This window comes from Triticum dicoccoides, chromosome 2B, assembly GCF_002162155.2.
Source record: "Triticum dicoccoides isolate Atlit2015 ecotype Zavitan chromosome 2B, WEW_v2.0, whole genome shotgun sequence".
NCBI lineage: Eukaryota > Viridiplantae > Streptophyta > Magnoliopsida > Poales > Poaceae > Triticum > Triticum dicoccoides.
In genome coordinates this window covers 2392765-2402620 of record NC_041383.1, presented here as the reverse complement: position 1 = coordinate 2402620, position 9856 = coordinate 2392765, and the positions used below count along the sequence as shown (strand labels likewise).

Sequence of the window (9856 nt, the reverse complement as noted above, 5' to 3'; positions counted from 1 at the left end):
AAATAGGCTACGAACGATCCCCTATAATTGTGAGTTATCAAGACCTTTTTCTGGCACCATTGCCGGGGAGCAATAGCGTGGGATGAATATTCTCGTGTCATGTTGTTTGCTTTATCAGTAAGTAGTTTTTATTTCCTGTTCTAAACTGTTCTCTATCTTTAGATATGGATATGGAACACGAAATACCAAAAAAATTAGGTGTACTTGGTATTCATGGAGATGGGGAACCTCCTAAAACCCACGATGCTGGTTATGTGAAAAACTTTAAAGACTAATTTGATAATCCTGAGAAAACCCCATTCAACGTGATCATGGGAGTCACGTTGGATCAACACTTTAGGGACTATCGTTTGACTCAAAAAGGGAAACACTTATGGGATCAAATTGAAATGTTACATTTGTATGCTTGGGATTTATGCGTGAGATATGATTATACTTGTTTCTCTAAGATGAAGGCTCCACACCTTCCTATTTCATGTGAATTTAATAATAATGAAACCTTGGCTTCCTATGCTAGTGGTATATATGATTATTATGATGTGGAACGAATAGAAGAATATGTGGCTTTTAACGGTGCATGTGAAATTGAATTTTTGTTTGGAGAGTATGAAAATTGGGACAATGTTGTTTACAGATCTAAAAATCTTTCTATACTTAAATATTTCTAGGAGAATTATAAATACAATGTCGATATTGATGCATCTATTGAGAAAGGCTCCGCTGTCCAAGAAGGGACTAATATTTTGTAGGAATCTATGGAAGAAAAAATTGATGACACTGTGAGCTCATTAGATGAAAAAGATGAGGAGGAGAGTGAAGAACAAATGGAGGAAGAGCGAATTAGCTACCTGCGCCCACCTTCTGATGAGAGTAACCCTTAAACGCATACATTGTTTAATTTCTCTTCATGCTTACCGAAGGATGAATGCTATGATGATTGCTATGATCCCTTTTTGATGATGCTTGCTATGATTGTGGCCATGATGCCAATATGAATGATGCTTATGGAGATGAACTTGCTATAGTTCCTTATGTTACCAATGGAATTTTTCCTATTGCACCCACACATGATAGTCCTATTACCTTTTTCAATTCTCCCAACTACACTATATCGGAGAAGTTTGCACTTATTAAGTATTATATTGATGGGTTGCGTTTTACCACTACATATGATGATTTTGACGAATATAATATGCATGCACTTTCAGTTCCTACTTGCAATTATTATGAGAGAGGAACTACATCTCCGCCTCTCTATGTTTCCAATACGATAAAATTGCAAGAAACTGAGTATACTATGCATTGGCCTTTACTTTGTGTGCATGAATTGTTCTTTTATGACATGCGATGCATAGGAAGAGGGTTAGCCTCCGTTGTTATGTGGTATATGTTACTCTGTGCTCACTACTGAATTAAAAATCATTTTGAATTAAAATAGGCTTTGATATACCTTGGGATCCGAGTGGATCAATTACTTGAGCACTTTATGCCTAGCTTAATGGCTTTAAAGAAAGCGCTGCTAGGGAGACCACCCATAAGTTTCAGAGAGTCATTTATTTCTGTTGAGTGCTTTTAAAAAGTTTAAAAACAGAAAAAAAAAATATAGAGGGGAACCTAAAACTTTACAAAAAGAAAATTGAAAGTAAGAAAGACGAGCACCGTTGAAGTGGGGGAGCTCCTTGAACTTTGTTCAAGCCCATGGAAACTTTGTGAATCTTGAATTACAGAAAACTTTTAACAAAAGATATTATACCCTTGTACAAATTCATTGTATTATAAAAATAATGTGCCAAGATTTGCCTTTAGGATGATTAGATTGCTTGTTTGGTGTGTGCGGTGCGAAAACAAAAATGTCGGCTGTAGTGCGTGAATTTTCCTTTTTACTGGAACATCAAAAGTTTCTGAAATTTTTACACAGTACCGCCATGCAAGTTTTTTTTTCCTAATGTTTCAGAATTTTTTGAGTTACAGAAGTATATGTACCATTTGCATCTTTATCGACGGTCTTGTTTCCAAAGATTGCTGTTATAGTTTCTTTATTTGTGTATGTTTGAAATCTTGTTGAGCCCCACTGACTTGGGAGCCACAGAATTGTGATGGCAGTGGGTAATTCTTGATCATAATTGCAAAATAATGTTATAGTAGGACATGATGGGATTCAATGTTATATGTACTAACCCCTCTAATAAAAAGTTTGTTTGAGTTTTCTGTGGATGAAGTGTTCGAAGATCGAGGAGGTATCAATATGAGAAGAATAAGAGGAGCCAAGAGCTCAAGCTTGGGGATGCCCAAGGCACCCAAGTTAATATTCAAGGATAGTCAAGCGACTAAGCTTGGGGATGCCCCGGAAGGCATCTATCGGTATGTCTCGGTTTTTGTTTTGCTCACATGATATGTGTAAATTCTTGGAGCGTCGTGTGCTTTTATTTTGCTTTTAATAATGCTCCATGCTGGTACGAGATAGTCCTTGGTTGATTTATCCAATGCTCTTTGCACTTCACTTATATCTTTTGAGTTTGGCTTTAAGATTGCTTCATGTGCTTCACTTATATCATTTGAAGTTTGGATGCCTGTTTCTCTACATTGGAAAACCGTTATTTTGTTACAGCTTGGGAAAGTCTTTTGTAGAAAGAATTAAACTTATATCTATTTAGAGATTCAATAGGAATTGGTCATTCACATGGTTAGTCATAAAATCATACACAAAACTTATAGATCACTGGATATGATATGTTTGACTCCTTGCAATACTTTTGCGATATTGAGGTGGTAATATGGGGGCATGCTAGTAAAAGAATTAAAGTTGAGTATTAATAATGGTGTTAAGGGAAGTATGTCTTTACGCAAGTAAACCTTCACGCATGTAAAGTGGTGGCCGCTGCCATTAGCGGTGAGGTCGGAGCATAATTTATCCTTGATTGAAATCCTTTTGTGCTGTTTGAATCGGGGGTGTGCGATGGTTAACTCCTACCAACCTCCCCCTAGGGTATGCTAGTACTACTTTGCTTCGAGGGCTAATAAATATTTCACAATAAGTATATGAGTTCTTTATGACTAATGTGAGTTCATGGATTATACGCACACTCACCTTTCCGCCATTGCTAGCCTCTCCAGTGCCGCACAAACTTCGCCGCTGCAAAAACCCTCCATATATCTTTCTCAAAACAGCCACTATACCTACCTATCATGGCATTTCCATAGTCATTTCTGAGATATATTGTCATGCAACTTCCAGCATCATATACATGACTTGAGTATTATTGCCATATTGCTTTGCATGATCGTAAGATATCAAGAATGATATTTTCATTGCTTGTCCTTTTTTTGATATCTGCTATGCTTGATCATTGCACATCATTTTAAAAAAAAGTGACGTCTTAAATTGTCTTTAAAAATCAACAATGTTCATTATTTAAAAAGTGGTTTCAATTATTTTGTATAAGTTTTGATTGTTCCAAAATGTGATTTCAATTACTTCAAACATGTTGCAGTTCTTTCAAAAATATCATGATTTCAATCAAGTGATTTCAGCCTTTTCAATTATTTCAAAAAGCGATATGAGAAACATTTTAGTATTACAAACATTTATTTTATTTTATTAAATAACAGTTTGAACCATTTTCATTATTAAAAAAAGGTGATTTCAAGATAGAATGCGTACATGTCAATATATAATACTCCCTCCTTAAAGAAATAAGAGCATTTAGATCACTACTGTAGTGATCTAAACAATTTTATATTTCTTTACAGAGGTATTTCCTCCGTTCCTAAATATAAGACCTTTTAAAGATTCACTCATTTTGCTCCGTATGTAGTCTATGATGGAATCCCCAAAAGGTTTTATATTTAGGAACGGAGGGAGTAGTAAAACGAAGGCTTGCAGTCCACAACAATTAATTAGGATGCTTTAACGGAAATATTTTGCCGCTAATTCAAAAAGAGGAGGAAATAGGGGAACAATTAAGATGCTCCTTTTGGCAGGGAGATACTTTGCTCATTGCGGAAGTAATTGTGGGGGTCGATCTCAGCCTTGGCCTTGGTGAGCCTCTGGTAGTTACCCTTGAAGTATTTCGGCCCCCAGTTGGGACCCAGATCCAGGTCCCTGCAGTTGATGTAGGCTCCCCTTGACATGGAATTAGAGCTCACGTACGGTGACATGAAGGCGTACATGTCCCTCACCCACTTGCTCTGCACGTTTGCCGAGTCGTCTCCCGAATCCACGGGCAGCCAGTAGTTGTACAATTGCATGCTATACAACACCCCGGCCGCGGTGCGGGAATGGCGTCGCGTCCTCCTTCACGTTGCTCATCCGCCCGCCATAGGGGACCAGGACGATCTGCGCGTTTGGCTGCCCAACCTGCTTGTTGAAGATCTTGGCCCACACCTCCCGCCGAATGGGCCGCCGGACGTAGTCCGTGGTCGCCTTGAAGCCATGGCTGGAGTCGATCTTGGAGGTGGTCCGCTTCGGGAGGTCCTCCACGGTGCAGTTGTTTACCTAGGCCATGGACTCGATCCAGCTCATCTCCTTGCAGTCGGAGCGCCTCAAATTCAGTCTCTCTTTCTGGCTCATCACCAGAGGCAGGAGCGTGTCGCATGTGCCGAGGAACACTGCTCGAAAGACGGCCATGTCGTTCTGGACAAGCGCCCTGATGTACAGTTCGTCCGGCAGGGCCGGCGCCACCTTCTGCCACTTGGTGACCGCGTGCACGGCGGCTCCCTGGCTGTTGGACGCCGAGACCTTGAACACCGATACCGTCGCCGGGACGGTCACGAGCCTCACCTGCCACTTCAGCACGACGCCGAAGCTCCCGCCGCCGCCGCCTCTGATGGCCCAGAAGACGTCGTCCCCCATGGTGGTCTTGTTCAGGAGCGTGCCATTGACGTCCACCAACTCAGCATCGATAATGTTATCAATGGCCAGCCCGTGCTTGCGCATCATCTTGCCGAAGCCACCGCCGCTAAAATGGCCTCCGACGCCGACGGTCGGGCACACGCCGGCCGGGAATCCCAGAAGGCTACTCGCCTTCGATATGGCATAGTAGAGCTCGCCGAGCGTCGCGCCGGACTCCACCCACGCTGTCGATGTCTGGTTGTCGACGACCACGGCGCGTAGCTCCGACATGTCGAGCATGGCGAAGCCCTCGGTGTGCACGGACCGGTACGACAGGCCCTCATAGTCGTGCCCGCTGCTGCGCACGCGGATGGGCACCCCGTTTAGGCTGCCGCAGCGCACGGCGACCTGCACGTGGTGAGCATTCACCGGCATCACGACATAGAGCGGCCTCTCGGTGGTGTTTGCCAGGAACTTTGGGTTCCTCATGTATTTGTGGAGCTGCGTGTTGAACAAATCCTCGCCCTGCTCGAACACCGAGATGTTAGCCTTGGTGACGCATTGGAGGAAGCCAGCGGGCGACGCTTGGGAAGAAGAAGAGATCATGGAGCAGCTGCAGAACAAGAAGGTTAAGGTGAGCAGCAGTGGCGCCGCTAAGTTGAAGCGCTTGCCCATGGCCATCGTTGCTACTACTCCTCGCTCACCGTCCCCAAATAGATGGCCTATATAAAAGGCACCAACATTATTTAATGACATTAAATAGATACTAAAAAAATCAATGCTTACTAAGTTTACCCGGATATCTATTTAATATTAAGAAAATGTATGGGAGGGCATCAATTAAATAGATATTTAGATATAGCAATCCCAATGCATATCTAAACAATCCTCAGGTAATGTCTTTTATGCCAGAAAGTTTATGAGATATCTTAATTTGGTGCCAATATCCACATTTAGATTAACATATTGTTGATTTTAAGCAAGATACTGATTGCACGTCTATATTAGGTAAGACATCAATGGCATATTAGGCAGGATATTAGTTGCATGTTTTTTTTTGAAGGAATGCCATCATGGCGGTTTATATTTCATGTGAGAATAAAGATACATCGTTTGATAAAACGTCTACTAGAAACTCCGGAGGCTCCGACTTCCAGACAATTGTTCGAGAAGTCTCCGAGTTCCTAGACAATACATCCGCCGCCATATTGGCCTCCCTAGGACAGTGATGAAAACATACTGAAATAAAATTGCGAGCTAAAAAAGAGCATTCTTCATAGATTGCCGCCGCTGGGCCGAGTGAATTTCCGCCGTTCTGCATGATCTCAATTACCTCCATACAATCCGCCTCCACGTAGATTTTGTTGCAGCCCATATCATTAGCCAGAAGAAACCCATCCCTAAGACCCCGAGCTTCTGCTGTCCCGGCATCTTCCACGAACGGAATATCAACACAAGATGCAGCCAAGAAAAAACCTGTGTCATCACGTAAAATTGCACCCGTACTCCCAATACCTCTGTCTTGATCAAACGTAGCATCAACATTGAGTTTAACTAGACCATCCGGCGGCTTGTTCCATCCATGTCTTTTGATTCTCGTATTTTTGGATTGTGCCCGTGTGAAGTTTTTTGCCAAAGCTAAAATTGCTTGTGCTGATCTCGTTGGCTAAAAAAGGAGCTCACCATGAGTGAACTGGTGACACTCCCACCACACATACCAGACACCTATGGCTAGTAGATCATTGCGGTTAACATCAGCCACCAACGACTGAAATTGATTCCTGGACAGTAGCACATCCGCCAGCACAGACCCTCCTTCCCTTTCAGATGAACATACCTCATTGATCAAGGGTCCCAGACCTAGAATTCACCATATTTCTTGCACTCTCGGGCACAGAAACAAAGCGTGCCTAATGCTCTCACAGTCGGATGTACAAAGCGGGCATTGGGAACTAGTTATCATATGCCTATTCGCAAGGACTCCGTAACAGGGAATAGCTGAGAGAGAGAGAGAGAGAGAGAGAGAGAGAGAGAGAGAGAGAGAGAGAGAGAGAGAGAGAGAGAGAGAGGACGAGCTAGGGCAGGCTAGGGTTTCGGGCAGAAACAACAATTGGCATCAGAGCTTCAGGTTCGAGAGCCCGCCGGTGGCTATGGCGATCGTGCCACACGACGCAGGCGCGGGCGGATCAGTGTCGATGGCGATGCCGATGCTCTCGCCGAATAAATACACGGTGTGGGCGATCAAGGCGCAGGCGATCCTCGATGCCCACACGCTGTGGGAGGCGGTGGCGTCGGTGGGCGACGCGGCGGTGAACGCCAAGATGTGCAAGACCATGTGACATATGATCATGTCAGGGCTGCCGGACGACGTGTTGCTACAGGTGGAGGCGAAGCTCACCGTCATCAAGGTATGGGACTCTCTGAAAGTGAGGTTCATCGGCGCGGAGCGGGTGCGGGCGGCAATGCGGGCAACGCTGCGCGGAGAGCAGGATCGCCTGAAGATCACAGACGGTGAGGCGCTGCACGCGTACGCCGGGAGGCTCGCTGGGATGACGGCGCAGTTCACGAACCTCGGCGAGATGCTGGGCGACACGGAGATCATGAAGAAGCTTATGGATACGGTGCCCGATCATCTCTTCCCTGTCGTCACCGGCATCGAGCAATTCTGCGACCTTGACGAGATGACGTTTGACTAGGCGCTCGGGAAACTGCACGCATTCGACGAGCGGGTTCGGCTTCGTGGACAAGACAGCGGCGAGTGCGGGGGTGAGCAGCTGCTCATGACAGCGGTGCAGTAGGCAGCGTGGGATCGGCGACATGGTGGCGCGCGGGACGACGGCGACATGCAGAGAATGGCATCGGGGAACAGCGGCAGCAGGCGCGGCTGTTGCTATAAGTGCGGAGAGCGCATACACTTCAAGAGGGACTGCCCTCAGCTGCGGAGGGAGCCGGCGGCGGAGCAGGCATTGCTGGCGGACGCCAGCGTCGAAGGCGGCAGACTCCTCTGAGCCGTGTCTCAGGGGGTGAGTGTTGGCAATAAGAGCAACAGCCAGAGCGTGGTTGCTGCATGTGCGCGCCAAGCGCAGACCGGACCGCGCCGGGTGGGCGTGATTGCTGCGTGCTCGCCGCGAGCTGCGCGCGTGCGTGTGCGAGGTGGCCCTGAGCGGAGCGGGCCGATCGGGGAGCTAGCAGGGGTGGGAGCATGTGGGTCATTCCCAGCGCAGGCCCGACTACATAAGCGTCAGGTCGATCATTGTAACAGTGTGGTCTAGGGCATCGAGTTCGTGCTTGAGGAAAGAAAAGCCGTCTGTGTAGCGGGGCGTTCGTGCGCCAGCAATCCCTGTGTCCACTTCATCTGCCTTCTTCTCCTCCTCGGTCCGTTGCAGTGAGAAGTGAGATACGAGAGAGAGCACGAGCTAGGGCAGGCTAGGGTTTCGGGCAGCAACAACAATTGGTGAGCAGCTGCTCATGACGGTGGCGCAGTGGGCAGCGCAAGATCGGTGACACGATGGCGCGTGGGATGATGACGACATGCGGAGCATGGCGTCGGAGAATGGCGGCAACAGGCGCGGCCCCTGCTACAAGTGCGGCGAGCGCAGACACTTCAAGAGGGACTGCCCTCAGCTGCGGAGGGGAGCCGGCGGCGGAGCGGGCGCAGCTGACGGACGACGGAGTCCTCTGAGTCGTGTCTCAGGGCGTGAGTGTTGGCAATAAGAGCCACGGCCAGAGCATGGTGGCTACGTGTGCACGCCAGGCACGTCGGGCGCAGACTGGACCGCGCCGGGTCCGCGGCTCAAGGGGTGTGTGCGTGCGTGCGTGAGTTAGGCTGGCGTGTGCGTGCACGAATGCACCCAGTGGGCGTGCGTGGTGTAGACTCAAGGTCACATGTATGCACCGATGGGCCAAGAGAATTTCAGAATTTTACTTGGGATTTGGGCCAATGACCCACTAGCAAATTCCAACAAAATCAACTATAAAATCGAGCCATTGATTCAATTAATGATTTAGTCACACACTTAATTAGGGACACAGATAATTAATAGTAGGTAATATTTCAACTGTATCTTAACTATTAGGCTGCCCGTAATGGTAGTATCATAGGTAGTATCATGCATGCCAACTAGGCAATTTTGATGAGTGTCATGGCATTAAATGAAGAAATAGAGGGTGGAGTATCATATCATGATACCGTATCATAATAAATGCTATGCTACTTTGTGTCATTCATGGCAATAAATAGAGTATTACATGATACTAAAATACTCCCTCCGTTCCTCAATATAAGGTGTATTATTTTTCCAAAAAGTCAAACTTCTCTAAGTCTGACCAAGTTTATAGAGAAAAATATCAATATCTAGAATACCAAATCATTATCACTAGATTCATCATGGACTATATTTTTACATTTTATATATTTAGTATTATAAATCTTTATATGTTTTGCTGTAAAGTTGGTCAAACATAGACAACAGTTGACTTTTTAAAAAACTAATACACCTTATATTTAGGAACGGAAGGAGTATGATACTATGCATTAGGGAGGTAGTATCATACACTAGTGTCATATGCATGATACTAGTATATGATACTCCCCATTACAACCAGCCTTAAAAGGAGAGATGGAGATTGTACGCGGTATGTCCAACTCCCCATCCCTTGGTCATCCCAACAGAAACCCATCCACTCCCACCTCCACGCATGCACAAAAAAATCCACCTCCCTTGCCTCACATTAAAAGAAAAGGAAAGAAAATAGAAACCAAGCATCGAACCGATTTGAAAATCAAGGGAAATTAAATGTTCAGACAAATAATTACGCTTGCAATTAATTAAGTTTTTTCTACCGTGTCTCCTCTTAAGGCAAGTTGGAGACAGCATGTGGTACGTCCACCCCACACTCCTTGATCCCTCATACGAAAGCATCCGTCCCCACCTTCCCACACGCACAAGAAAACCCGCCTCCCTTGCCTCACACAATAAAAAAACAAAAAAGACCGACCTCCTCGTGACCCCCCTCCCCCCCCCC

General features: G+C 45.8%; 1 pseudogene; it reads right to left on the bottom strand.

Moving 5' to 3' along the window:
• Positions 1 to 3960: 3960 nt before the first annotated feature.
• LOC119366681 lies at positions 3961 to 5506 on the bottom strand (annotated as a pseudogene).
• Between the last annotated feature and the right edge of the window lie 4350 nt (positions 5507 to 9856).